The sequence below is a fragment of the Diospyros lotus genome, chromosome 10 (assembly GCF_014633365.1).
Source record: "Diospyros lotus cultivar Yz01 chromosome 10, ASM1463336v1, whole genome shotgun sequence".
NCBI lineage: Eukaryota > Viridiplantae > Streptophyta > Magnoliopsida > Ericales > Ebenaceae > Diospyros > Diospyros lotus.
In genome coordinates, this window is record NC_068347.1 from 33,869,312 (window position 1) to 33,892,847 (window position 23,536).

Consider the following 23,536-nt stretch of genomic DNA (forward strand, 5'->3'; position numbering starts at 1 on the left):
GAATTCAAGCCCATGAAGACTTAAAGTCCATGAAGAATTCAAGTCCATGAAGAAATCAAAGCCATGGAGAAATCAAGTCCATGAAGAAATCAAACCCATGAAAAATTAAAGTCCATGAAGAATTCAAGCCCATGAAGAATTAAGGCCCAATTTGAGCAACCCATGGAAAATATTATTTAGAGAAGGCCCAAGGATTATTTTTAATCCTAATGAAGATTAAAAATCAATTTATAGAAATCTATTTTTATTTTTTATGTGAGAGCTTTATTATGTGTGTTTTTTAGCTAAAATCCATTTAACTATTAGGTGGATGTTATAGCTAAAATCCATTTAACTTTATGAGTGCTTTATTAGGTATGTATTTTAGCTAAAATCCATTTAATATTAGGTGTGTATTATAGCTAAAATCCATTTAACTTTAAGTGTGTGAGTGCCCATTAGATATAATTATGTCTAATTGAATAATTGAAATTGTGTGGTTTGTATTGCATCTTGTGGCCTATAAATAGCTCACTTGATTGCATTTGTAAGTGTGATTATTATTCTTGAATAAAAGTTTAGTTGTTTCTTTATAATTCTCTCTTTGAGAATTGTTCTTGTTCTTTCTCATTTTCTTTAGTACTTTCTCTTATAATCTTACTTTTTTTTCTTTCTTCTTTTAAATTCTTATGTCATTTATTATTACTTTATTATTCACCGCCTAAATGGCCGGTTAATTTGTGCCTTTAAATTTCTGTAATTTTAATTCTTGTCATTTAATTATTCACCGCCTAAATGGCCGGTTAGTTTATGCCTTTAAATTTCTGCAATTTTAATTCTTGTCATTTAATTATCCACCGCCTAAATGGCCGGTTAGTTTATTCTTTTAAATTTCTTGTCATTTAAATTCTGTTATTTAAATTACGTCATTTAAATTTCTGTCAATTAACTTTCAAATAAAAATGAGTAGTTAAATCTAATCTTGGGTTAAGGCAAGGACAGTGTCCAATGCCAATGATTCCCAAAGAAAGTTGCGCTTTAAATAAGTAACATTAATTTAAATTTCAGTATGAGTGTGTATTAATTATTAAAAAATTACTAGGTTTGGATTGGAGCGTAAGCCTAACTTAGAGCTTTCATGCCATGTATGAGAGTTACTAGAACTGGAAACGCTATCATACCCAAACCCGGATGATTAATTTAGTTGTTTTGTATATTAATTGTAATTGGATTTATGGTAGTTGCTTAAATTAGAATCCCGCATATCATGTATGGGGATTGCTTAACCTAGAACTATCATCATCTCTAATTGCATTTAATAACAAACCCTCATATCTGAAATTAAATTAATGTTGCTAATCTTATATGCTAAAATTTGGGAATCAACGGGTTGGTACTGAAATTGTCTTAACTCAAGCACTATCCAAATTCATATTTTTACGTTTAATGTTTATTTCAATTTTTGCCTTACTTTATTTTCTAGTATCTGTTGTCTAAAAACAAAACCATAAAAAATCTTGTTGTCAATTTGTCCAAATGCGTGTGCGTGTGTGTGACATTCTTTTTCTTTTGCCATAAATAAATCTCTCAGTGGACGACCTGGATTCATCCAGAAAATATAAATTTAAATTTGGACTACAACTGTACTCGTACACTGGCGAGTATAAACCTCTCACTAAAATAAAAAAAATATAAAAGTTTTATTATGATTTGTTTTTATTGTGTTTTAATTGCAGGGTGAGAGTGCAGTCAAATTTTGGCGCCGTTGCCGGGGAGATTAAGGCAAAAACAAAAAGAAAAAAAAATAAAAATAAAATAAAAGAATAAGCATCTCTTGATAAAATCGGTAACTCTATTTCTCTTTTACTTTATTTTTGTTTGTGCATTGTATATGAGACTGAGATCAGGTAGAATTTTGAAACAGTATTTTCATATCATTTTGAGTCTTTACCTTCAATTGGATTGTCAACTTTACACTCATGTCTCAAAATTACTACAATCTGTCTGCACAAGATACTTATCATGATGAAAATTATCATTTTGAATCTGATTTGTCTAGACCTCTTAAGGATTATCTATACCCTCTTAGGCAAACCACTTTTGATTTGCAATCAGACACTACCCATTTGTTACCCACTTACCATGAAATTGAGGTTTGGTGTGCTGTGTGTGAGACTTCAGCTCATTTAACGGATGACTGCCCTATAATACCTGCTTTTAAGGAGGTATTGTATGGTCAATCCAGTTACACACACACACACAACTATGAGAGAATGTATTACCAGAACCATGAAGAAAACTACCATTCGGACTTTGATGCATATCACCTTAATTCACACTTTCATCCAAATTTCTCATGGGAAAATGATTTTGTAGCCCAACCACATGAGCACTTCCTTTCCCAGCCTCAATCATTTCAAACTAATGAAGGGTCTACATTCGATGCATATCAACCCCCTCATGGGAGTTCATTAGAAGATACCTTCAATCTATTTATGCAAGGCCAAATGGAAATTTTTACACAAATGTCCAAATGTCAAGAACATACTATTAGAGTTACAGAGGACATTAGGAACCAATTGACACAGCTAACACAGACTTTGAGCATGTCAGAGCCTGTCCATCCCAACTCACTCCAAATCCCATTAATAAAACCCATCATCAAAAGTGAAAGTCAGGAGCAGGACATAGGAGTGACTGTCTTAAGGAATGGAGAAATAATTGAGAAACTTGATGCCCCTAGGACAGTACACCCTTTGGTGCAAGAAGAGAGAGTGGTTGATCACAGTGAGGTAGATGTCAATGAAGCCTTGGAGGAAGAAAAAGACCAAAATGATGTAAGAAAAGAAGAAACCTGGGAGGAAGAAGAGGATAAAATTCGAGAGCCAAAATGTGAAAAAATCATAAGTTTATCCACATTTACCCCTCAATTTCTATCTTTTAGGTTAGTCGATATTATTGAGGATCAAATTAAACCAAACACGTGTGAGATGTTTGTGCAAATTAATGTGCCATACGCGGATATAATAAAACCAACACCTCCGGACGATATATTTTCAAAATATATATGTGCATTCATGAGAAAAATCAATTTATATAATTTTGAAAATAACTTTAAAAGTGGTGTAGTGAATGGGAGATATTATACGATTAGGTGGGCAATCACTCATTTGATCCTTAATTGGAAGAAAAGAAAAAAAAAATCTAAAAAAATAAAAATAAAAATATAATAAAATAATTTTATATATACATATAAGTTGTTCCTTTTCTGCATTACTTAACTAGTGTTTCTCTATGTGCAGTCTAAATAAAATTTCTCTATACGAGTTTATGTATTGAAGACCGCCAGGTATGCCTATCTTCTATCTTTTTATTGCCAATTGAGGACAATACGCAATTTAAGTTGGGGGGTAAGGTGTCTACAAAATTTTACCTAAAAAAAAAAAAAAAAAAAATTAAAACAAAATTAATTAAACAAAAAAAATTGAATTGAGAGAGACAGAATTGACGCTGGTGGTAGCCATCTTTTCTTGGGCAGTGCAATCACACTGCCCTATAAAGAAAGAAGGCACACTGCCAAATGTTGAAAACAGAGGCGCCGAGCGTTGAAAAAAAAAAAGACACACTGCCAAATGTTGAAAAATGAGACGCTAAACGACGTCAAGTCTGACGGTGCAATTATGGCATGCCTCGAGTCGAGTGTAGAATAGTGATGCTCATTGCTCTATAAGAGACTCCATATCTGTATGAGGCAAGTCACCCCTCTTGAGCTCAATCTTCTCTCCTTTGTGTTATTCTCCGATCAGGTACTCTCATCCCTTTTGTAAAGTTTATAGTTCTTTACTTTCTTCTTAGTATAATTTTTTTTTTTTAAAAAAAAAAAAATGGATCTTTATCTCTCAAAAATTCACAAGTACTATCCATCTCTCCCGCAGAATGATTTGAAAAAAATTTATGTTGCTAGGTGTGAAAGACTTAGGTTGTTGATGCTTAATAACATCCCTGAAGATATTCGTTGGCTGATCGAAGCAAAAGTTCGATTAGCTGGTGAAACTTCACCTAGTTTTAAGCATTTTCCAGGCTTAGGGAAGAGTAGTTTTGCGAAGAAAAGAAGAGCGAAAAGAGTGAATGGTTGTTACAAATGTGCTCGATGGACCTATAACACACGATGCAAATCTGTGGGGTTTACGTCCATAAATCGAGAAGATAAAATTAGTTTCATAAAGGATGGACTGAGTAAGGAGTCTCTGGATGATATCCGATTGACTCTTGAGACGCATCCATGTGGAATAGTGCAAAGAGAACTTCTTGCTTTATGGACCCAGTTCAGAAGTGACCACCAATGCTATAGTCTTGGGAATCTGACTAAAAACGACCCTGTTTGCCAATCTATAAGAAAATTGGATGGGAAGCTTATCCCCGCTTCATAGAAAGTGTTTAAGCCGTTTCTGGACGTAAAACCAGAGGAAGATGTGAGCCACAATCACAACTACTTATACATACGCATGATTTTTGTTTGTATTTATTTCTTGTTGAATTGTTGTATAGCTACTTTTGATCGCCAAACTTCTTTTCAGGACATACAAAAGGAACAAACATGGAAGGCCAGTTAGTTCGTCGAATCAATACCATATGCGTACTTTGTGGCTCTCAACTTGGGAGCGATATTTGTTACGCACTTGCAGCGAGCGAACTTGGTAAAAAATTAGGAGAGAAAAAAATTAATTTGGTATATGGGGGGGGGAGTCGTGGATTGAATGGTTATGTTTCACAAGCTGTACATCTTGGAAATTCATCTGTGGTAGGTGTAATGCCAATCCCTTTAGCTGAACCACATATTTCCGGGATTACACGCGGTCAACTTATAGAAACGACTTCTATGTCTGAGCGCATGGCTTGTAAGATTTATCAGTCAGATGCCTTCATTGCTTTACCAGGAGGTTTTGGAACACTTGAAGAAATCTTTTGTATAATCTCCTGGGCCAAGAGTAATCTCCATACCAAACCCATTGGACTTTTAAATGTTAACCATTTTTTCGATGGGTTACTCTCTTTTCTTGATCAGGCTGTGGACCAACAGTTCATTTCTCGTTCAGCAAGAAAAATTCTCATTTCTGCATCCACCATTGATAAGCTGCTAGAGAAATTACATGCTTATGTTCCACAGTACGATCCTCATGAGCCTCGGATAGACTGGTCTAAGGCAATTAGTAACAAGCGCCAAAGGGGTCCGATTAATTTAGATTTATCACTGTGAGGAATGCTCTTTATTAAGATGGCTGAGTAAGGAGTACTTTTTGTACTCTTGAGACGCATCTAGTTATTGTACACCTTGCAGGATTTTTCTTGGTTGTGTTCTTTAAAAAAAAAACAAAAAAAAAAAAAACAAAAAAACAAAACTGTGGAATGTTGTTAGCAAAGTCTATGATAAGGTGGCTGAGTAAGGAGTACTTTTTGTACTCTTGAGACGCATTTTGCTTATCTTATGACTTGCATGAAATTTTTATTTTGGTGTGAAAATATAAATATATATATATGGTGTGCTCATTTGTTGTTTAAGTTTTAGCAGTTCACAGCAAATCTATGGACTTGTGGAGTTACAGGTATTCCTAACAACCCTGATTTATTACTGCAATTCAAGTTGGGGGGTGTAAGGTCTATTCATGAATTATTTGGTTCATATTTAACTGTGAGTTTGCTATTGCTAGTTTGTTGTCTTGTGTGAATTGATTATCTTTATCTCCTCTTATTAAAAAAAAAATGTGTTTTAAATAATGCTATTCCTAAAGTTTTGAGGTTATGCACTGATAGCTGGTTAAGTTTGCAATACGAAACATGGATGTATTGATTTCTTATTTGAAAACGTATATGCATTAGAATAAGTAATTTGCATTCATCGGGGATTCAAAATTTAAAAATTGGTTATCGGTCATAAAGTCAAAGGTAACAGTAATTAGCTGATTAGTACATTGTATGATCCCTCAACAGAAGTGGAGACTATTACCCAAGTAAGTGTTTGAGCCTAATAACCATTAATTCTGAGTGAAATAACACTTACTCTAAATATGCTCTCTTGTTTATCTTATCTTTTCAATGGCTTCAAAATATCAATTCACTTTGAATGTCTAGTATGATAGCGGATGAATTTGACTGGTTTCAAACTTTGACTTAGATGACTGAGAACCATGATAGGGGGATCAATTTCTTTCAGTTTGAGCCTATTAAACCTTTTTCTTTCTTTAAATTAACCTCCCTTGCTATCCCATTTGAGCCATTTGTAGTACAATTTCTTTCGTTACTCTCGGTTAACCCATAACCATATGAATTTTATCCAACCTGGTGTGATTTTGGGAATTAATCTGTCTTTCTATTTTCATATTTAAAGAGAAAAAGAAAAAAAAAGAGAAAAAAAAAAGAAGAAGAAGAAAAAAAAAGTGAAAAAAAAAGGGGGCAAATTCTCTTAGCTATTCAGCATAACTGTTTCAAAATGAATGCTAAAAAAAAAAAAAAAAATCCCGACATACCCTTTGCACACTCTACCTTTTCTTTGACAACCCGTATTAACCTTATAGCCCCATTACAACCCAGTCCGGTCCCTTTTGATGCTATAAATCATGTGATCTCAGAATTCAAGTTTGGAGTAGGGAATCATGTTTAAATTCAGAAGTTACTCATCTAGAGCATTATTCCAATCATGAAGCTATGTCAATTTCCTTGTTCTTTCATGAAAATACGTTCCTTGTATTTGGGATGGCACCGAGTTTTGAACTTGTTCTGCATTTACTCTTATAACGGTGCACCCCCTTGTGTGTACACCTGCGGAATCCTTTTTATTGGAGAGAAAATCCATAGTAAGATTTGAAGTCAAAACTTCGAGGGAGTAAGTCTATGTGTTGGTTATCCTAATTTCTATTCCTGAGATTGTATGACCTTTAACCAAAAATCTGATTTAGAATGCTAAATTATTTATTTAATTTTATGCATTTCGGTTTCGAATTTGAAATTTTTACATTCATACAGTTATTGTGAATAAAGTTTGGCAGGTGTATAATCTGCTTGCTAAGGGACTAGCAATGTTTAAGTTGGGGGGTATGATTAGTGGTTAATTTTGTAAAAATTTTGTTATAATTATACCCTTCTTTCGATCTTAAATATGGTTTAAATTAGATATTAATATATATTTTATGGTTATATGTAAATTTAAATTGAAAGATGAATGAAATGAAGTTCTAAAATAAATAATAATAATATATAAAATTATATATAATACATATATATCATTATATGCATGCATGTAATATATATATAATATAATCTAATATATATATATGTGCCATGTGTAATACATATATATAATATATAATTTATTAATAACATTAAATTATTATTATTTTTTTTTTTTTTAGGCATGAAGAATTCAAGCCCATGAAGACTTAAAGTCCATGAAGAATTCAAGTCCATGAAGAAATCAAAGCCATGGAGAAATCAAGTCCATGAAGAAATCAAACCCATGAAAAATTAAAGTCCATGAAGAATTCAAGCCCATGAAGAATTAAGGCCCAATTTGAGCAACCCATGGAAAATATTATTTAGAGAAGGCCCAAGGATTATTTTTAATCCTAATGAAGATTAAAAATCAATTTATAGAAATCTATTTTTATTTTTTATGTGAGAGCTTTATTATGTGTGTTTTTTAGCTAAAATCCATTTAACTATTAGGTGGATGTTATAGCTAAAATCCATTTAACTTTATGAGTGCTTTATTAGGTATGTATTTTAGCTAAAATCCATTTAATATTAGGTGTGTATTATAGCTAAAATCCATTTAACTTTAAGTGTGTGAGTGCCCATTAGATATAATTATGTCTAATTGAATAATTGAAATTGTGTGGTTTGTATTGCATCTTGTGGCCTATAAATAGCTCACTTGATTGCATTTGTAAGTGTGATTATTATTCTTGAATAAAAGTTTAGTTGTTTCTTTATAATTCTCTCTTTGAGAATTGTTCTTGTTCTTTCTCATTTTCTTTAGTACTTTCTCTTATAATCTTACTTTTTTTTCTTTCTTCTTTTAAATTCTTATGTCATTTATTATTACTTTATTATTCACCGCCTAAATGGCCGGTTAATTTGTGCCTTTAAATTTCTATAATTTTAATTCTTGTCATTTAATTATTCACCGCCTAAATGGCCGGTTAGTTTATGCCTTTAAATTTCTGCAATTTTAATTCTTGTCATTTAATTATCCACCGCCTAAATGGCCGGTTAGTTTATTCTTTTAAATTTCTTGTCATTTAAATTCTGTTATTTAAATTACGTCATTTAAATTTCTGTCAATTAACTTTCAAATAAAAATGAGTAGTTAAATCTAATCTTGGGTTAAGGCAAGGACAGTGTCCAATGCCAATGATTCCCAAAGAAAGTTGCGCTTTAAATAAGTAACTTTAATTTAAATTTCAGTATGAGTGTGTATTAATTATTAAAAAATCACTAGGTTTGGATTGGAGCGTAAGCCTAACTTAGAGCTTTCATGCCATGTATGAGAGTTACTAGAACTGGAAACGCTATCATACCCAAACCCGGATGATTAATTTAGTTGTTTTGTATATTAATTGTAATTGGATTTATGGTAGTTGCTTAAATTAGAATCCCGCATATCATGTATGGGGATTGCTTAACCTAGAACTATCATCATCTCTAATTGCATTTAATAACAAACCCTCATATCTGAAATTAAATTAATGTTGCTAATCTTATATGCTAAAATTTGGGAATCAACGGGTTGGTACTGAAATTGTCTTAACTCAAGCACTATCCAAATTCATATTTTTACGTTTAATGTTTATTTCAATTTTTGCCTTACTTTATTTTCTAGTATCTGTTGTCTAAAAACAAAACCATAAAAAATCTTGTTGTCAATTTGTCCAAATGCGTGTGCGTGTGTGTGACATTCTTTTTCTTTTGCCATAAATAAATCTCTCAGTGGACGACCTGGATTCATCCAGAAAATATAAATTTAAATTTGGACTACAACTGTACTCGTACACTGGCGAGTATAAACCTCTCACTAAAATAAAAAAAATATAAAAGTTTTATTATGATTTGTTTTTATTGTGTTTTAATTGCAGGGTGAGAGTGCAGTCACCTGCACCAACCTCCATCCTATATATGACTTAAGTTATATTTAAGGTGACTTTTAGCCCTTTCCGTAATTCGCACCAGCACCGCCAAATTTCCATAAATCACACTCTCACCCCCTATATTAATTACACTAACACCCGAAACTTCTAAAAATCACACAATTTAATTTATTTCAATCTTTTTCTTATTCCAGAATATTCCTAAAATAATTAATCAATTACTTTAATTTCTTATTTCCTTAAAATCACATAATTTATTTTTATTTAATCACAACAAATTATTTTGTTATTTCTTTTAAATCAAATTACCCCAAAATTAAATTAATTTGCCATTTACGGGGCGCTAAAAATCACCGTTCTGAGGGAGCCTATGGCTCGGGTGTCGGGAGTACCGACATGGACAGGTGGCGGGAGTACTGACCCGGGACAATGCGCACAGGTTTGTTGGAGATCTATGTTGCCTTTCAGGGTAGCGGCAGGTTGGTATGAGACTTGGGTGCCAGGTGTTTTATGTAGGCCCCAAGGACCGGTATGTGTTTTTATTATGCGGTACTGTTGCGTTGTTGCGTCACATGGCTTGTGTGTACATGTGAGTTTATATTTGGAGTGATCTCCTCTTCTGTTTCATTTACAGCCTTCCTTTTCCTATGAACTTGCTGAGTCTTGCGACTCACCTTGCTTTCCATCATTCCAGGTAAGGGTAAAGGGAAGGCCGAGAGCGAGGATCGTTCCACATAGCAGTTGGCCATGTCGGTAGGGTGTACATTTCGCTTGCCCCCGTTGTCTCTGATGTTTTGTAGAAGTTCTGACTCTCATTTTTGACTGTGCCAGGTTGTTCCTTGTATCTTTTATTTGTTGGCACAAGTGTCTGTATATTTTTATATACTCTTTGATCGCTGTTCCAGCGGGATACTTGTGGGCATGCATGTATATTGTTTTACTTCCGCAGTTGTATTTCTCGTACGCATGCATGCCAGGGTATTGTTGTCTCATGTCTATTTCTCTTCCCTTATGTAAGCGCTTTCATTCGGATAGACCGGGCTGTTGGGATATCCGGGCGGGGGTGCTTACAATGTTGGTATCAGAGCGTCATTGAATCAATTTGGGGGACAAGTAAATGTACACCAAGGTTGTTAGGCAAAGTTAGAATGTTAAGTCGTGTCCTTAATTTCGAAATGCATTCTAATTAATTTTGGTTATGTAGGACTCATGGACGCACGTTGTGGATGAGGTCGTGGTAGACCACTGACGCGAGGTAAAGGGCACCTTGTTCCTACTCCTGAGGTACAAGCGACAAATACAGGAGATGAGAGACAGCCAGGGCCTTCGGACATGCAGGAGACATTGGCAGATCTTCTACGGGCCGTAGACGTACTGGCGGCATCTCAGTTACGTTAGGAGCGCAATCATGATGGTAAGACCGCTACGGCCCAAGCGTCACATTCAGGTACTTTGAGAGCAGGGGATAGTTCTGGTGCTGCATTGCTTAAAGATTTTACGGCCTTACGTCTACCAGAATTTAGTGGGGGCGCCGACAAGACAGAGGCCGAGGATTGGCTACTGGCTGTGGGGAAGCATTTGCGATCTATAAGCTGTGCAGAGGCTCATAGGGTTCGACTGGGGACTTTTTTGTTACGAGGAGATGCCGAGCGATGGTGGGAGACCACCAGACAGCGATATGGTGATGGGGGCCTGACTTGGGCACAGTTTGTCGTGGTGTTCAATGAGACTTATGTACTGGCTTGGGTCAGAGAGTAGAAGGTGTTCGAGTTTATTGATTTATAGTAGGGGAGCAAGACAGTCACACAGTACGAGATTGAGTTCGTCGCGTTATCTCGTTATGCTCCAGAGTTAGTGACCCCAGAGTTTGGCAGAGTCAGCAAGTTTCAGAGGGGGCTACGACTAGAGATTCGTCACGCCATGGCTGGTATCGAGGCACCCGACTTTCCTATAGCTGTACAGCCGGCCCACGCAGTGGAGAGGGACCGATTGGAGGCCTGATCAGATTAGTCAGTCATAAAGGGCGCATGGAGTAGCAGTAAGAAGAGGAAGTGGGATGCGGGCAGTAAGAGTTTTGGGCTTCCACAGTGCCGGCAGTGCGGGCAGAGACACCAGGGTCAGTGCCGGGATATACGTCGGGACGTGTGTTATCGCTGTGGTCAGCCAGGACATTTGAAGAGGGACTGTCCACAGGGGCTTAGACCGGCTACACCAGCCCCACTAGTTACACCGGCCACAGGGCAGGATATTATTTGCTTTCGTTGTGGACAGAGAGGCCATCGGACAAATGTGTGCACCCAGCCACCACAGATTGGAGGGCCACGGATGGGAGGTGTAGGGCCCAGACCAGCTCAGAGACAATTTACACCTAGGGCACAGGGTCCAGGAGCACCACTACCCCTACCAGCAACACAGCGCCCAGGGCCCACAGAGAGAGTACAGATGCAGGGGAAGGCATTTGCAGTGATAGCCGCTGAGGCAGCTGAGGGCAGTGACACCGTACAAGGTATACTTTCTCTTCATGGCCACGATGTACGTGCCTTATTTGATATAGGTTCTACCCACTCTTTTATAGCACCCCATTTGTTGCATAAGATCCCGATCCCGTGTACCCCCTTACCATATGATTTGCCTGTTTCGACACCGGGAGGAACGGTATTGATGGGAAGTGAGATGGTCAGGGATTACGAGATAGGGATTCATGACCAGGTATTTTTTGGGGATCTTATTGTTTCGACAATTCAGGATTTTGACTTATTGTTGGGTATGGATTGGCTCTCACGGCACTATGCTTGAGTTGATTGTCGACGGAAGGTGATTTCATTTGATCACTCGGGGAGACCAGTTGTTACATACTGGGGTGTGAAGCCTGTGGTGACTACGCCGATGATATCGGTTATGCACGCCGAGAGGCTTATATGACGTGGGTGTAAGGCCTATTTTGCATTTGTGACCGTGATAGCTGGGGAGAAGAAGGAGTTGGCTGCCTATCCTGTGGTGCAAGACTTTCCAGATGTGTTCCCAGATGAGTTGTCGGGACTACCACCGCACCGGGAGATTGATTTTACAGTCGATCTGATGTCAGGTACGCAGCCCATTTCCAAGACTCCTTACCGTATGGCCGCTAATGAATTGAAAGAACTTAAGGTATAGTTGCAAGATCTTTTGGAGAGGGGGTTTATTCGACCGAGCACATCGCCATGTGGGGCTCCAGTATTATTTGTGCGTAAGAAAGACGGGTCTATGCGACTGTGTATAGATTACCGGCAACTTAATCAGGTAACAATTAAAAATAAGTACCCCCTACCCCGTGTGGATGATTTACTGGATCAGTTGCGTGGTGCATCGGTGTTTTCCAAGATAGATTTGCGGTATTATTTGGCGGTACGCGGGGGTGCGTGTGAGGGGCCGATTGCGGGATCGAATCGTGGGGGGGATGCGCACACGAGGGCTGATTTTTAATCAACCAAGTGTCCCAAAACGACACTGTTTTGGGTTAAAGGCAGTGGCTGCCCTAGTGCTGCCACGTGGCCGCATTCTAGCCACTTCTTTTGGCCAATTTAAGGCCGAATTTTTAGCCCGATTTCGGGTGTGCTTTTGGTGTAAATGAACAACAAATAAAATACAGAAAGAAGCAGCGTGCGCGGGAGGAAAATTTGAGAAATTTTGGGGCCAAAATTTAGATTAAATCCCGTTTAATTCCAGAGTTAATATTCCAGGTATGTAGACAAGCTAGTAATTAATATTCTGTGCGGTTGAAATTTTGTTTAGGGTCCAATTTTATTAATTTTGGCAATAATTGGGATATTGCAGTTTGTATAACTTTGACCGCGTTTGGTCAAATCGAGCCTAAGGCTATCTTCGGAAAGGCAAGTTCTTTATACCCTCATTGTCGATTCTTTCGTCGTCAATTTATTTGACCTCCCTTTGTTGGTTTCGGCTGATAATAAATTATGAAATTTTAAACGGTTTGTCTTAAAATTTAATTTATTAAATTGGTTTCGAGGGTTTTATTCGTTGGTTGCCTACAGGGGTTTGTGCTATCCCCAAGCTTGTGGGAATAAAGTTGTACTCACTCGAGGCTAGGTTCTTAGAGGTTCGGGTATTATTATGGATTTTTGGTTATTTATTGGCTAGAGCGGTCGTGCAATGGGGGCAAGGATCAGCTGTTCGGTGACGGTGTGACTATCATACGGTCTATCTTAGGCCGTCGGCTGGTCTCTCCTGGTCACTAACCGCTGACCGGTGCCAGGCACTGCTGACTAACTCTGCCGTTATGTGACTATAGCATGTCTGGTTATGTTTTATTCTTGTTACATGGTTTGGTATGCACATGGGTATAGGCTGCAAGTTGGGTTTATCATGATTTGGTTATGCTTGGTCACGGACATTCTAGTTTGGTTATGCTGCATCCAGCACGGCCATATGCATCGCGTGTGATTTACTATATGGGCGGAGCATCGCCTGATGCCTGGATGTATGGGCGCCTTGTATCATGTTGATGCTCACTACGCCATTGCATTTTATGTGCATTGCATGGTTACTGGTAGTATTTAGTTCTCAGACGGGAGTACCGTTCCAAGGGAGCCTATGGCTCGGCTATCGGGAGTACCAGCAAGGATACGGGTGACAGGAGTACCGACCCGGGACAGTGCGCACAGGTTTGTTGGAGATCTATGTTGCCTTTCAGGGCAGCGGCAGGTTGGTAGGGGACTTGGGTGCTAGGTGTTTTATGTGGGCCCCAAGGACCGGTATGTGTTTTTATTATGCAGCACTGTTGCGTTGTTACGTCACATGGCTTGTGTGTACATGTGGGTTTATATTTGGAGTGATCTCCTCTTCTGTTTTATTTACAGTCTTCCTTTACATATAAACTTGCTGAGTCTTGCGACTCACCTTGCTTTCCATCATTCCAAGTAAGGGTAAAGAAAAAGTTGAGGGCGAGGACCGCGCCACCTAGTAGCCAGCCGTGTCGGTAGGGTGTACAGTTATCTGCCCCTGTCTTCTCTGATGTTTTGTTAGGAGTTCTGACTCTCATTTTTTACTGTGCCCGGTTGTTCCTTGTATCTTTTATTTGTTGGCACAGGTGTCTGTATATTTTTATATACTCCTTGACTAATGTTCCAGCAGGGTACTTGTGGGCGTTTATGTATATTGTTTTGCTTCCGCTGTTGTATTTTTCGTATGTATGCATGCCAGGGTATTTTTGTCTTATGTCTATTTCTCTTCCCTTATGTAAGCGCTTTCGTTATGATAGACAGGGCGGTTGGGATATTCGGGCGGGGGTGCTTACACCCCTACCAGCAGCACAGCGCCCAGGGCCCATAGAGAGAGTACAGATGCAGGGGAAGGCGTTTGCGGTGACAGCGGCCGAGGCAGTTGAGGGTAGTGACACAATACAAGGTATATTTTCTCTCCATGGTCACGATGTACGTGTCTTATTTGATACAGGTTTCACCCACTCTTTCATAGCATCCCATTTGTTGCATAAGATCCCGATCCCGTGTACCCCCTTACCATATGATTTGTCTGTTTCGACACCGGGAGGGATGGTATTGATGGGGAGTGAGATGGTCAGGGATTGCGAGATAGGGATTCATGACCAGGTATTTTTGGGAGATCTTATTGTTTTGACGATCCGGGATTTTGACTTACTATTGGGTATGGATTGGCTCTCACGGCACTATGCTCAAGTTGATTGTCGTCGGAAGGTGATTTCATTTGAGCACCCGGGGAGACCAATTGTTACATACCGGAGTGTGAAGCCAGTGGTGACTACGCCGATGATATCGGTTATGCACGCCGAGAGGCTTATACGACGTGGGTGTGAGGCCTATTTTGCATTTGTGACCGTGATAGCTGGGGAGAAGAAGGAGTTGGCTGCCTATCCTGTGGTGTAGGACTTTCCAGATGTGTTCCCAGATGAGTTGCCGGGACTACCACCGCACCGGGAGATTGATTTTGCAGTCGATCTGATACCAGGTATGCAGCCCATTTCCAAGACTCCTTACCGTATGGCTGCTAATGAATTGAAAGAACCCAAGGTGCAGTTGCAAGATCTTTTAGAGAGGGGGTTTATTCGACCAAGCACATCGCCATGGGGGGCTCCAGTATTATTTGTGCGTAAGAAGGATGGGTCTATGCGATTGTGTATAGATTACCGGCAACTTAATCAGGTAACAATTAAGAATAAGTACCCCCTATCCCGTGTGGATGATTTACTGGATCAGTTGCGTGGTGCATCGGTGTTTTCCAAGATCGATTTGCGGTCGGGTTATCATTAGGTGCGGGTTAGAGATGAGGATATTACGAAGACCACATTTCGTACACGTTACGGCCATTACGAGTTTGTGGTTATGCCATTTGGGCTGACCAATGCACCTACAGTATTTATGAATCTGATGAACAGGGTGTTTAAGGAATATCTGGATTCCTTTGTTATAGTTTTCATTGACGACATCCTAGTTTACTCACCGAGCCCTGAGATACACGAGGTGCATCTAAGTGTGGTTCTGCAGAAGCTCAGAGAGAAGCAGTTGTATGCCAAGTTTTCTAAATGTGAGTTTTGGCAAACCCGAGTTGTAATCTTGGGACACGTAGTATCAGGTGAAGGTATCTTAGTAGATCCAGAGAAGACTAGAGCCGTGATGGATTGGCCGAGACCGATGACAGTGATAGAGATTCGGAATTTTCTTGGCCTTGCCGGGTATTATCGACGATTCATAGAAGGCTTTGCATGGCTTACATCACCCATGACGAAGTTGACAAGGAAAGGCGTCAGGTTTATTTGGGACGAATCTTGTGAAAAATCCTTCAAGGAATTGAAGCGGCGTTTGACTTCGGCGCCAGTACTGACGATACCCAGGAGTGGTGAGTTATTTACTGTTTACAGTGATGCCTCATATGCAGGGCTATGGTGTGTTTTGATGCAGGACGGCCGAGTGAATGCTTATGCATCCAGACAGTTGAAGAGGCACGAAGAGAATTACCCTACACATGATCTGGAGTTAGCGGTCGTAGTGTTTGCCTTAAAGATTTGGAGGCATTATCTTTATGGTGAGAGAGTCCAGATTTACACTGATCACAGAGCCTCAAGTACCTATTTTCTCAAAGGGAACTCAATATGAGACAATGCCGTTGGTTAGAGCTGCTTAAAGATTACGATTGCGACATCCTCTATCACCCAGGTAAAGCTAATGTGGTTGCAGATGCATTGAGTCGCCGTGGAGCATCAGTTGCAGCTATGATGGCGCAGGAGTGGTTCTTACTGGAGCAGATGAGTGACCTTACTATCTCAGTGGCATCAGACAATCATACTCTCTATTGTGCTGCCATGAGTATCCATTCTGATCTAGAGGATCAGATTTGCGATCAACAGTGACAGGATGTAGAGCTTGGCGAGATTATGGATGATATGGAGAGATTTGGTCCATTGGGGTACAGCCAGAGGGTCGATGGCTTGCTATTGTTCTGTGGGGCGGATTTGTGTGCCGAGTGACAGTGATATCAGGCAGAGGATCCTAGATGAGGCTCATCGTTCTCCTTATACTATCCACCCTAGAGCGACGAAGATGTATCAGGGTTTACGGCGTCAATATTGGTGGAGCGGCATGAAGAGAAGCGTAGCAAAGTTTGTCTCACGATGTTTAGTGTGCCAACAAGTTAAAGCTGAGCACCAGAGGCCCGCGGGATTGTTACGACCTTTATCTGTGTCGGAGTGGAAATGGGAGTGCATAACTATGGATTTTGTTTCGGGATTGCCACGATCTATCCTGGGGTACGATTCGATATGGGTGATTATCGATCGGTTGACTAAATCAGCGCATTTTCTACCTGTCAAGAAGACCTATCTGATTCATCGACTAGCCAAGTTATACATTGATGAGGTGGTGAGACTACACGGAGTACCAGCTAGCATTGTGTCAGACAGGGATCCTCAGTTTACCTCACGATTTTGGGAGGTGTTGCAGAGTGCTATGGGGACCCAGTTGACTTTCAGTACAACTTTTCACCCTCAGACTGACAGGCAATCGGAGCGGACCATACGGACTTTGGAGGACATGCTCCATGCCTATGTATTAGATTTTCATGGGAGCTGGGATGATCATTTGTCGCTAGTGGAGTTTACCTACAATAATAGCTTCCAGGCCAATATTGGGATGGCACCATTTGAGGCGTTGTACGGGCGACCATGTAGATCACCGCTTTGCTGGACTGAGGTTGGGGAGCGAGCGTTGCTTGGACCGGAGTTGGTAGAGCAGACGTCAGAGAAGATCCAGTTGATTCGGACTAGGATGAAGGCAGCTCAGGACCGTCAGAAGAGTTATGCTGACAAACGATGCCGGGATTTGGATTTTGATGTGGGTGATCATGTTTTCCTTCGAGTCATGCCGATGAGGGGTGTTCGACGCTTTGGAGTATCTGGCAAGTTGAGTCCTTGCTATGTGGTACCGTTTGAGATATTTGAGCGAGTCAGACCGTTGGCTTACCAGTTAACTTTACCCCCTCAGTTAGCCCACGTACATGATGTTTTTCATGTTTCTATGCTTCGCAAGTACGTGGCAGATCCCGGGCATGTTATTGATTATCACCTGCTCGTAGTGCAAGAGGACACGTCGTACATCGAGTTACCTGCTAGCATTGTGGATCGGAAAGAGAAAGTGCTCCGCAGCCGCACGATTCCCTATGTGAAGGTCCAGTGGCAGCGACATACCTTTGAGGAGGCTACTTGGGAGCTAGAGGAGGATATGAGGCGACTTCACCCTCAGTTATTTGCCTAGCTAGGTACGAATTTCAGGGACGAAATTCTTTTAAGGGGGGGAGGATTTGTAACGCCCTGTAAATGGCAAATTAATTTAATTTTGGGGTAATTTGATTTAAAAGAAATAACAAAATAATTTGTTGTGATTAAATAAAAATAAATTATGTGATTTTAAGGAAATAAGAAATTAAAGTAGTTGATTAATTATTTTAGGAATATTCTAGAATAAGAAAAAGATTGAAATAAATTAAATTGTGTGATTTTTAGAAGTTTCGGGTGTTAGTGTAATTAATAGAGGGGGGTGAGAGTATAATTTATGGAAATTTGAGGGTGCTGGTGCGAATTACGGAAAGGGCTAAAAGTCACCTTAAATATAACTTAAGTCATATATAGGGTGAAAGTTGGTACGGGTGTGAGCGGTCGCGCGCGAGGCGGCCAGGCAGCGGGCGAGGGATCGATTCGCGGGGGCAGCTCGCGCAAGGGTTGATTTTAATCAACCCAAGGACATCGAAACAACGTCGTTTCGAATGAGGCCGTGGCTTTCCCAGCGGCCGCTCCAGCGCTGCCACATGGCGCCCCTGCTCGCTTTTGGCCGAATTTTAAGCCCGATTTCGGGCGTTTTTCTTCCAGCAAATCAGTGAGCAAAATTTGTAAAAGATGTAACGTGAGTGAGCTGGAAATTTGGATTAATTTGGTGGAAATTTTGAATTAAATCAAGTCTAATCAGCGATTTAATTTACCAAGTACGTAGCTAAGCTAGTAATTAATATTTTTTACGGTCGAATTTTTGTTTAGGGTCCAATTTTATTAATTTTGGCGAATAATTGGGATATTGCAGTTTGTATAATTTTACCGCGTTTGGTCAAAACGAGCCTAAGGCTATCTTCGGAATGGCAAGTTCTTTATACCCTCATTGTCGATTCTTTCGTTGTCAATTTATTTGACCTCCCTTCGTTGGTTTCAATTGTTAATAAATTATGGAATTTTAAATAGTTTCTTTAAAATTTAATTTATTAAACTGGTTTCGAGGGTTTTATTCATTGGTTGCCTACGGGGGTTTGTGACACCCCCAAGCCTATGGGAATGATGTCGTACTCACCTAAGGCTAGGTTCTTAGTTGTTCGGATATTATTATTGGATTTTTGGTTGTTTATCGGTTAGAGCAGTTGTGCAGTGGGGGAAAGGATCGACTGTTCGGTGACGGTGTGACTGTCGTACGGTCTATCTTAGGCCGTCAGATGGTCTCTCTTGGTCACTGACCGCTGACCGGTGCCAGGCACTGTTGACTAACTCTGTTGTTATGTGATTATAGCATGGTTTGGTATGCACATGGGTACGGGCTGCATGTTGGGATTATCATAATTTGGTTATGTTTGGTCACGGACATCCTAGTTTGATTATGATGCATCCAGCACGGGCATATGCATCGCGTGTGATTTATTATATGGGCGGAGCATCGCTTGATGCCTGGATGTATGGGCACCTTGTATCACGTTGATGCTCATTACGCCATTGCATTTTATATGCATTGCATGGTTATTGGTAGTATTTGGTTCTCGGAAGGGAGTACCGTTCTGAGGGAGCCTATGGCTCGGGTGTCGGGAGTACCGACATGGACGGGTGGTGAGAGTACCGACCCGGGACAGTGCACACAGGTTTGTTGGAGATCTATATTGCCTTTCAAGGCAGCGGCAAGTTGGTATGGGACTTGGGTGCCAGGTGTTTTATGTGGGCCCCAAGGACCGGTATGTGTTTTTATTATGCGGCACTGTTGCGTCACATGGCTTGTGTGTACATGTGGGTTTATATTTGGAATGACCTCCTCTTCTGTTTCATTTACAACCTTCCTTTTCCTATAAACTTGCTGAATCTTGCGACTCACCTTTCTTTTCATCATCCCAGGTAAGGGTAAAGCGAAGGCCGATGGCGAGGATCGTTCCACCTAGCAGCCGGCCGTGTCGATAGGGTGTACATTTCGCTTGCCCCCGTTGTCTCTGATGTTTTGTAGGAGTTTTGACTCTCATTTTTTACTGTGCCAGGTTGTTCCTTGTATCTTTTATTTGTTGGCACAGGTGTCTGTATATTTTTATATACTCCTTGACCGCTGTTCCAGCGGGGTACTTGTGGGTGTGCATGTATATTGTTTTACTTCCGTTGTTGTATTTCTCGTGCGTATGCATGCCAGGGTATTGTTGTCTCATGTCTATTTCTCTTCCCTTATGTAAGCGCTTTCGTTCGGATAGATCGGGTGGTTGGGATATCTGGGCCAGGGTGCTTACATAATGAAGCTAAATTTTGTATTTTTATTTATTTATTTTATAGCAACGGGTGTGATCCCTTGCAGCGCAGACAGTCGCGCGCGCTCCCAGATGACTTGAGATCGAAATTGAGGGAAGAAATGAGTGCACTAGGAAATTAATCCTAGCGCTACATGTTGCGTCTCAAGGGAGAGCCACTTAGCGCGTAGTGGCCCGCCACCTGGCGCCCGCAAGTCAGGGGCACGCGTGCATTCGTCGGCTTGCCATAATATTTTTTTTTTAAATAAAAGTCAGCGATCGAAACAATTCCGTCGCTGATTAGCGATAAAACTGTTTTTGTCGCTACTTCTAATTTATTTTAATTTTTTTAGTATTCTATATTTTAATGTGTATTCAGTGACAAAAAGTTTTTCGTCACTGAATAGCGACGGACAACTTTCCGTCGCTAAAATAATATTAATTTTTTAATTAATTTTTATTTTTTTAATTAGCAACAAAAATTTATGTCGCTAATTTATCCCATCGCTATATTCCATCGCTAAAATTTAGAGACGCCATTTTTAGAAAAGAGAAGCTATCTGTTATTAAATCCGTTGCTAAAAATTTTAGCGACGAATTTTGATATTTTCATCGCTAAATTTCGTTTTTCTTGTAATGATTCTTGGACGACGGTGGTGGCACGTTTCTCCTTCAAGGCCGAGGGTTAGAGAGAGAGATAGTGGAAGAAGTTTGGGCGGCTATGGGAAGAGAGAGAGAGAGAGAGAGAGAGAAAAAAATGGGTTAAGTTGGGCGAAATAGGTGAAGTTGGGCGGCTTGGGGGGGAGGGGAAGAGGGAGAGGGAGTGATGATGCGTCTGCCAGCTATCCTTCAATGCGACTTTCCATGTCACTGTTGTCCATCTCTTGTAGAGAGAGTGCAATTTTGTTCACCCTCTTTAACGGGGTGAACATAACTCCCGGTACTTTAGGGTTAAAACTAACATAGCCTAAACTTTTATACCCAAACAAAAAACAAACATAGCCTTAAACGACATTTATTTTTCCACGAAAATTTCCAAGCAAAACGAGAAGACATTCTCGGCCATTTTCCGGGAAAATGATTCAGCCTCGAATCTCAGCCTTCACATGGGCGACAAACGCCTTGAGATTCAAGTCCGACGACCCACCTTCCGTGGCAGCTTCCTTAGCCAAATCTTTCCTCTTCTTGGCATTCCTTCTCATCTCCTCTCCTTCCATCACCATTTCTATGCATCTCTTGATCTCCCCGCTTTCAGCTACCCCTTCCTCGTTCTTTCCCACTGTTTTTCCCGTCATCCAAACATCTTCAACAAGCTTGGCGTTCGTCGCCTGGTCGGACCACTGTGGAAAACCCACCACCGGGACGCCGGAAACCAAGCTCTCAACTGTTGAATTCCAGCCGCAGTGGCTGACGAAGCATCCCAGCGATGGGTGTTGAAGAACCTCCACCTGGGAACACCATGGCACCATCATCCCATGCTCTTCCAGTTCCTCCTTTCTGCTCAGCTTCTCGCTTTTTTCCGATCCTCTCATCACTCACAAGAACGGCCGGCGGCTCTCTAGCAGCCCTCGAGCAAGTTCCTCCTTCTGCTGATCCGATAGAACCACGATGCTTCCGAACGACACGTAAACAACGGATTCCTTGGGCTTTGAATTCAGCCATTCCATGTAGTTTTCTAATTTCTGTTTTGGAACACTTTGATATTAGCAGAAAGAAATAACCTTTCTTTGAATTCAATCAATCACTTTGTGGTTGTCGACAACAGTAAAGATGATCATTTCACCCTTGTTTGTTCGGGTTGACCCGAAAAAAGAAAATGAATAATGGTTATTTTGTGTTAGTCGACTGACTTGACCGTATGAAAATAGCTAAACTAATATTTTTACTCTTCTACTTCTATATTTTTTTAGTATAATTATTTAAATTTTTTATAATTACAGTTATACTCAGATTTATATTTTAGAGTCAATTTAATCTATTATTTTGATATTTTTTTATGACAATTTGAATTTTTTATTATTTTAATTATACCTATATACCTGTATTTTTTAGTTAATATAACATTTATACCTTTGATATATAAAAGAGAAGATAAAGTAAGATGAATTAATTTAACTTTAATCAAAATGCATGATCAAATTGACTAAAAAATATAAAAATAAGAATTTAATTGATAAAAAAAAAATTTAAATTTTTACATGAAAAAAATGTGAAATTACAAAAGTTAAATTGATTAAAAAAATAATTAAAAGCTATACGAACAAAAAAAAGATAAAATTACAAGGGAAAAAATATGGATTTATCCTATAAAAATTATGAAAAATGCAATATCAAATAAGTTTGATAAATAATTTTTACAAATTGATATGTTATGTGAGTTTATAAGTATTATTTACCAAATTTGTTTGTGATTAGAAGACGAGAGGAGTTGGGGAAAAAAAAAAGATACTAACACTTAGAAAGAGGTCTCCTCCAAATGAAGTGTCAGACGGATCATTGCCGTCCAAGAAAGCCGACGGGATAAACGGTCCGACGGCGACCAAGTCGATGTTCTCGATCACTCTAAGCGCCTCTGGTTCCAATGCATCGAATGAGTTGACAAGAATTTTAGGGTTTCTTTCTGTGGCAACAACATCTAGATGCTCTCGAACTAGTTGAATTGCACCACTACTCATGACGTTTGAAGGGTGTATGAAAGAGGGAAGATCGCGGTTATGGAGGCGAGGTAATCCTGGCAAGTCGACGAACAGTGAAGGGTCACTGATAATCTCTCTAATGGCGTCGCCGTAGCCGTTCAAGTAATGGTAGTAAAGGCCAAAGAGGGCAGCGGGTTGAACCCAGAGAAATATCGACGGAAGATTAAGAGAACCGGCGATTTGGCCCACCCATGGGAGGAGCAAGGTGTAGACGACGAGGTTAAAAGGCTGGCAGTTCCCGGCGGCGGATGTGATGATCTCGGCCACGGCCTCCGATCCCGGACGCCGGAGCTCAGTCACGTAGGTTTCGAAATCGCCGTCGAGGTCCAAGTCGGTGTCGGATAAGGGGGCGAAGGTCAAGCCCGCCGGAGGAGTGGCGGTGGCTTTGCCCATGCGGTTTAGGGCGGAGGCGGCGGTGACGAAAGTGACGGTGAGGCCCATCACGGCGAGGCGCTTGGCCAATTGGAGAGATGGGTTGTTGAAGCCTTGGGCCGGAAAAGTCACGAGAAGGACTCGAAGATCATCCATGAATTCTGCAACTCCTCCTTCGAACAAGCCCTTGAAATTAATGCTGCCGCTTATGCTTCTTCTTCATTTATACGCGAATGGAGCCTCCAGCCTGCCGTGACGTCTTTCGTGACGAACGGCGGCATCAGTAACAGCTGATTAATGATAGAGAAATCG

General features: G+C 40.1%; 1 pseudogene; it reads right to left on the bottom strand.

Moving 5' to 3' along the window:
* Positions 1-21,165: 21,165 nt before the first annotated feature.
* Positions 21,166-23,399, bottom strand: LOC127812092 (crocetin glucosyltransferase, chloroplastic-like; annotated as a pseudogene).
* Positions 23,400-23,536: the final 137 nt, after the last annotated feature.